At 42.2% G+C, this 7,222-nt stretch overlaps 1 pseudogene across 1 annotated transcript; it reads left to right on the top strand.

Moving 5' to 3' along the window:
- Positions 1-1,927: 1,927 nt before the first annotated feature.
- Positions 1,928-3,047, top strand: LOC308337500 (small ribosomal subunit protein eS6-like; annotated as a pseudogene). Its single transcript has 2 exons — positions 1,928-1,968; positions 2,520-3,047. The product of its transcript is annotated as a small ribosomal subunit protein eS6-like (transcript).
- The last annotated feature ends 4,175 nt before the right edge of the window (positions 3,048-7,222 follow it).

Raw genomic sequence — 7,222 nt, 5'->3', positions numbered from 1 at the left:
GAAAGTGTATTATATTTGAGAGTTACCCCAGAAATGATGCAGCCATCCTTTCTACTTAATAGATCCAAAGCCGATCTATGTTGGATAATTGCAGTGTTCTGAATGTGTTCACTCTCTATGAAGGCAAACAGATATTCTTCTTTAATATTTAAATTGACTGTGGCTATTTGGAGAACATAATGGTCAGCCCGGTCATTCACATAAATGCCGGACAGTAGAGGAGAGAAAACAGGAGAAGATCTACTTAAAAAAAAAAAAAAAAAAGAAACATATGTACTAGTGGTTTGTCCTAATACCAACGGGTTCGCATTAGAGACAAAAACAAAAAAAAACAAAAAAAAAACAAAAAACAAAGTCACAAAGGAATGACCTTCTCACTGGCAGAATTAAACTTTCTTAAAGCGAACTTCAAGAATCACCCAGATCCATTCCTATCCTGCAGTCTCCTTACTCAAGAGTGGTCCACAAACCAGACGGCAAAAGAATATCAGCTTTGGGGGACACCTGGATGGCTCGGCCAGTTAAGTGTCTGCCTTCACCTCAGGTCATGATCCCAGGATCCTGGGATCGAGCCCCATATCGGGCTCAGTGGGGAGTCTGCTTCTCCCTCTGCCTCCCCGCCAACTCATGTGTTCTTGCTCTCTCTCTCAAATAAATAAAAATATTTAAGAAAAAAGAAAGGCAAAATTTCAAGCTTCATCTCGGACCTACTGAATCAAAATCTGCATTTTATCAAGTGATTTGTAAGTACATTAAAGCTTAAAAAGCACTGCCCCAGACACAACAGACCACGAGGTTCTAGGGTCTACTTGCGTTACAATTTCTCTAAAAGAACATTTTAGACTTTCCAGATTCAATTCCAGATTCAGTTTTATGAACCTTCCAACAGCCATCCTCTGGTTTGTCTCTGTATTCTGGGCAGTGAGAGCCATTAGTGGTAAATGACTAGTAAGGACAGCATGGCCTTTAGTGGAACAAACACTAAGCTTGGCGTCAGAGAGAATTACGTTCAATTCCTGACTCACCACTAGCTGTGTGAACTTGAACAGGATGCTTTAGCTCTTGAGTCGTCATTTCTCTCACTTACAAAATTGGGTTAATACTACCGGTGTCACAGATTTGTTGAGAGAACGGACTGAGATGACGCAAGCAGAGTGCTTAAATAAATCTCTAAGTTTGATCTCTTGCCTGAGGACCATCTCTACATTTCCGCCCAGAGCCTCAATACAAATTTCCCTTCTCTGATTCATTCTGTAGTTGGTTGCCTCAAAAGTATTAGGCAACTTCGCATCAGTTATATTCTTATATTTGAGGCTCACATTTCCTCAAAGCAACAGCCTCTTAGGCCTCATCACAAACTCAACATGATAATTTAGGTGAAACAATTTTCCCCAAGCCTCACGGCAATTAGAGAACCCCACAGTTGTTTCATGACCATCTGTCAAACTGTGACTTGCAGAGCGCTGAATCCCGTATCACAAACTAATTGATCCAAAGGACTCTTCTCATTTAGATTGCTGGACGATTGGTCCATGTTTGCCCAGCACAAGCCTAGTTTACTCTTGTTTATCCAGGTGTGCTCATTAATACCCTCAATTTCACTTTAAAAGAGGTCTCCTAGCTTGTGTGAGAAATTACACAGTCAGCTATAAGCGGATGACTTTGGCTTTCTAAAGCTAAACAGCAAGTGCGGAAGAAACGTTACACTGGTTCCCCTGCTTTGCCTGAGCAGTTCTTCAAAAAGTTGCTTCTGATAGAGAACCCTATATATTTTGTTGGGATTCCCGATCCTATGCATGGCCTGCCGACTCTCTGTTGGCATTCAGGACCCTTTTACATTCTGCCCTGTAGCATCCCCTCGATCGCACAGGATGCAAACTTGGGATCTCCCAGCTGAGTTCCACAGAGTCTTACATGCCATGCTAACATGCACTGGCATGAGCTTTGGGGCGCAAATGAGAAGCACAGGTACCTTTGCCGCTTCTTCTGCAAGTGGCAAGCAGACTCTGGATCAAATTTGTGATCACGTTGCAATTTCAAACAGAAGGTGTTTTTTCATTGTTTTGTGTGGCTTCTTTCACTCACCTTAATGTTTTTTTGAGATTCATCAATGTTGCTGCACGTATCGGATTTCATTACTCTGTATTACTGAATGGCATTCCATTCTATGAAAATACCTTATTCACCCACACAACCCACTGATGGACATTTGCACTCACTTTGTTTCCAGTTTCGGTTATTACAAATAAAGCTACTAGGAACGTTCCTACAAGTCTTTGTAGAGACATGTTTTCATTGCCCTTGAATAAATAATTTAAGATCGCAGTGGCTGGCTCTTTTTTGTGGCACTTCAAAGGCAGCGGGCTGTTAGAACAAACCCGAACACTCTTTCCTAGCTCCTAGCTGCCAGAAACTCACTGAAGTGGACGATGAACATAAACTTTGTACCTTATTTGAGAAGCTACAGAAGTTGCTGTTGATGCTCCAGGAAAAATGGAAGGTTCCGTGGTCTGAATCAGTGGTGGCAATGACAAGCAAGCCTCCTGCAGGAATCGGGGTGTCTTGACCCATGGCCGTGTCTGGCTGTTGCTGAGTAATGGGCATTCCTGCTACAGACCAAGTAGGACTAGAGAAAGAAAGTCTGGGGTTGCTCTACGGATGTCAGTGTTTTCAATTTGGTCATTGTAAAAAAAAAGGGGGGGGGGGAGAAGGATATTCCTGAACTCATGGATACTACTGTGCCTCATCACCTGGGGCCTAAAAGAGCTAGCAGAATCTGCAAATTTTTCGATCTCTCTAAAGAAGATGATGTCCACAAGTATGTTGTGAGAAATGTCCTAAACGAAGAAGGTAAGAAACCTAGAACTAAAGCACTTAAGATTCGGCATCTTGTTACTCCACATGTCCTCCAACACAACCATCTGTGTACTGCTCTGAAGAAACTATACTAAACTTTTGGCCAAGAGAATGAAGGAAGCCCAAGAAAAATGCCAGCAACAAATTGCCAAGAGATGGAGGCAGTCCTCTCTGAGAGCTTCTATCTCTAAGTCTGAGTCTAGTCAAAAATGAGATTTTCTAGAGTAACAAATAAGATCAGAAAAGTTTTAAAAGAGAGTGCAATGGCTGGATCCCAGGGAGGTTTGTTCAACTTTTGTAGAAACTACCAGTTTTCCAAAGTGATTGCACTATTTTATAGTGATTGTACCACTGTCTATGATTTCTAGTTGCTCTGCGTCTTCACCAATGTCTGTAACTGTCTTTTTAATTGTATCTATTCTAGTAGGAGAGAAGTAGGATGATCCACAACACCATGAAGACTTAAAAATGGCCACATTAGCCTGGAGGGATTTTAGGTAAGATATACAAAATACTAGGTAATGTGAAGGGGGAGAGAGAAGAGAATGAATCATGGAATAGTGGTGGCCATGGGGAATGACTTGGAGAAAATACCCTCTCCTTACTTTGTGAGCCTCCAGAATTGAAAGAGGAGTGATGAGGAAGGTTAACAGGTCAGTGTGAGAATGCTCTTTAGAGGGTTAAAGAAAGCCCCTTTCATCCAACCAGAGAACTTGAGCCTCCCCAAAACCACACCCACAGAGGTGTTAAGAGACGTACTTTGTGATTTCAAAGCCATATCATGCCGTCCCCAGTATCCGCCATGCTATATTGATGTCCAAAGAGGAGCTCAGTGACATCTAATGTGCCCAAACCACCATTGGCTGGGTAGTGCTTAGCTGATCAATCAAACTGAAGAACGTGACTCCTCATTCCTCGGGATGGTACATATAGGCATGTCAGAGGCTCTGGGTTAGGCTGGTTCTTGCCTTCATCATGGCTAAGGTAACCAGGAAAACACAGGGGCCTGGGATACTTATAATACAACCAACCCCAAGGACCAAAGGGAGGAAGATGAGAAAGACCCTCTGTCAAGCGAGGTCCAGAGATGGTGTCGAGGTGAGATGACTTCCTCTTTGTCTCCCAAGTCCTTTACCCTATCCCTGCCTGGCACAAAGCCCCTCATCGGTCTCCATCCTTTTTCATGAAGCCCCCCCTTCCCATTTAGTCCTCATGGCTTTCTCCAAACTAATGCCCTGGCCTCATTCTCTTGCCATCCAGGCACCAACAACAACCAGGAAGACCAAAATATCCTTCAAAATACCTTAGAAATACCTGTTGAGGGGCACCAGGGTGGCTCAGTTGGTTAAGCTTCTGACTCTGGATTTCAGCTCAGGTCATGATCTCAGAGTCCTGAGATCAAGGCCCTAGGCAGGCTTTGTACTCAGTGGGAAGTCTGCTTCTCTCACTCACACTCTCCCTCTATCCCTCCCTTCCCTCTCTCTCTCTCTCTCTAACAAATCAATAAATCTTAAAAAAAAAAAAAAAAAAGAAGGAAAGAAATATTTGTTGCGTCTCCAGAGGCCTGCTTTCTGGGAAATGGCCAACCACATAGAAGCTGAATCTCATACCAACAGGGCAAACTGATGGCTATGATTAAAATAAAAATCAAGTTGCAAAAAGATGAAATCCTGTGTGTCTCTGCAAATTCTTCATTGGTGGAGAGGGAGGCAGGAGCCAAGGCAGGTGTGTGAGAAGGGAGGGAAGTGGTATCCTGAATGGTTGGGGACCGGACCCTCAGGTCCACTGTTAGCCAGACATTAGGGATAAGGACTGAGCTTCAGAACAGAGCACTGAAGATAAATTCCCCTCCTGAACACTTTATCACAGGGGCAAGTAATATATGGATGTGCTGTTACTGCATTTGCTTGGGATAGAGAACAACATTAGGGTCCAGATTGCTACAACCCAGACGGGAAGAGGGTTTGATGTGTGGACGGTGACTGTGACTATGATAGTTTCAAAAAAGAAAAAAAAAAGACAAAACAAAGAAATCATGTCCTGGTCACCTACCAATACTGATTAGGTTCTTTTCTCACTAAGAAACTGGGGGTAGGGAGTGGGAGTAGTCCACTCCCAGGGCAGGTGATAAAAAGGATCTTTGTCTGCAAAGTTTTAATACAACTATAAAACCCAAAAAAGGTGATCTTTTAATTATCACCACACCCCAGCATTTCTAAATAATTACAGTGGCAAAACAGTCTTCCTCAATAAAGCCTTTTGCTAGTTCAAATTCTAAACATTTTTGTGATTTAGGTTTCAGAGGCATAAGTTTATACTATAACTAAATAAAAAACTAAACTTGATCCAAAATGGCCAAAGGATTTTTGTATATATTTCTCCAAAGAAGTTATACAAATGGCCAATAGGTACCTGAAAAGATGCTCAACATCATTAAACATTAGAGAAATGCAAATCAAAATCATGAGATACCACTTCCTAGTAGGAGGGCTACTGTGGAAAAAATTGAAACTAACAAGTGGTTGATAAGGATGTGGAAAACAGTTTGGTGGTTCCTTAAAAAGTAAACATAGAGTTACCGTACGATCTAGCAATTCCTCTCCCAATTACATACCCCCCCATTGAAAAGAGGTATGCAAGCAAATACTTGTATGCCTGTGTTCATAGCAACAGTATTCACAATAGCTAAAAGGTGAAAACAGCACAAGTGTCCATCAGCAGATGACTGGCTAAATGAAACATATTATTCAGCCATAGAAGGAATGAAGTCCTGATCCATGCTACAACATGGATAAACCTTGAAAACATTATGTCAAGTGAGAGAAGCCAGACACAAAAGGACAAATACTGTATAATTCCCCTTAAAGAGGTACCTGGAGGAGGCAAATTCATAGATACAGAAAGTAGAATAGAAATTACCGAGGGTTTGGGGGGAAGGTGGAGTGGGGAGTTCTTGGTTCTCTGGGTACCAATGGGTACAGAGCTTCTGTTTGAAAAAGTTCTGGAAATGAATACCAGTGATAGCTGCATTGTGAATGAACTTAATGCTACTGAACTACACACTTAGAAATGGCTAAAAGGGGGAATTTACTTTATGTGCATTTACTTTATGTACATTTCACTGCAATAAAATGCAAAAAAGTCTCTGTAATATTCAAATTAGCACATTTTTAGTATTTATCCTTTTAAAAAAAATCATTGTGTTCTGCCGTAGAGTTCATTTGGAGAAGATCCTGTTGTACTGTTGGCCCCAACACAGGCTGGAAGTTACCACTGATCTATAGAAAGTTCCTAATGGTTTGGAACTGTTTTGAGATGAATTCCAAAGCACTCCCACTCTATAATCCCAGAGGTCCTGTATGTAATACACACATCCCTCATTTCAATGGAAGAGTCTAAGTATATGATGGTTTCACAAAGACTGTAAAGGTAAAGTCATGCTGGATTAATTTGCTTAATGAGCTGCTAGGAAGCTGCAATACTTTTGGGTAACGTAAGCTTTGTTAGGTGGGATGAGAGTAATATTTAGCCTCGGGATAGTTTTGCCCCGCCTCGGCTGCAAACCCCTCTTTGTACACTACCCTGTATACTACCGAATACTCTGCACACTATCCTCCCTCCTGTTTGAGCCCCGGGGATTGTTCCTCCCAAACCTCTTGGGTAGCTCTTCCCTCTGCCTAGGGAAGTGTCCTCACACACATTTGCAATCAGTAGTAGGCCGAGTACCCTGGGGGTGGGGTGGGGTGGGGCCTCTGTAGATCCCTGAATTCTCTCTCTCTCCTTCTCCCATTCTCCACCTCCTCATCTCATTCCTCTCTGGTGTTCTGCCCCCTGAACTCCAGGCACCTTGATCTACCCGGATGCCCAGCTCTGTCCCTTCACCTTGGCAGAACCACCAGGCTCTCATCAGGTTTCTTGCTTCTGTACCACAACCTGGAAACTCACTCCAGGCCATAAGCTGCGTGCTCCTAAGCCTCACCTCGTTTGTATCCTGTGTCATGGATATCACCGTCCCTAATTAGCTCATGTCCCATGTCTTGAAAGCCAATGGTCAATATACTTTGTTTTTTTAGTTGTTGCAGGCAGGAAGGTAAAGAAGTTCTTGCTACTTCATTTTTTCTCAGAGTTTTTTCTCCTATTCCTTGTAATGGTTTTGAAAAGAACTAATTTACTGTAACAAAACAAAACAAAACACTTTTCCTGTCTGAATAACTTCGAATTGTTCCTATTTACTACTGGGACATTGACTACAGGTATGCCTAGAGTTTGAAATAAATGATGTAATAACACAATTGGAAGCTAACACTTATTCAGTACTTACTGTTTCAGGGCAAATTACACATTTAGTAAAGTGACTCAGTGAATA

Source organism: Martes martes (assembly GCF_963455335.1).
Source record: "Martes martes genome assembly, chromosome: X".
Lineage (NCBI taxonomy): Eukaryota > Metazoa > Chordata > Mammalia > Carnivora > Mustelidae > Martes > Martes martes.
The sequence above is the reverse complement of the archived record's forward strand: the minus strand, read 5'-3'. Positions and strand labels throughout refer to the sequence as shown.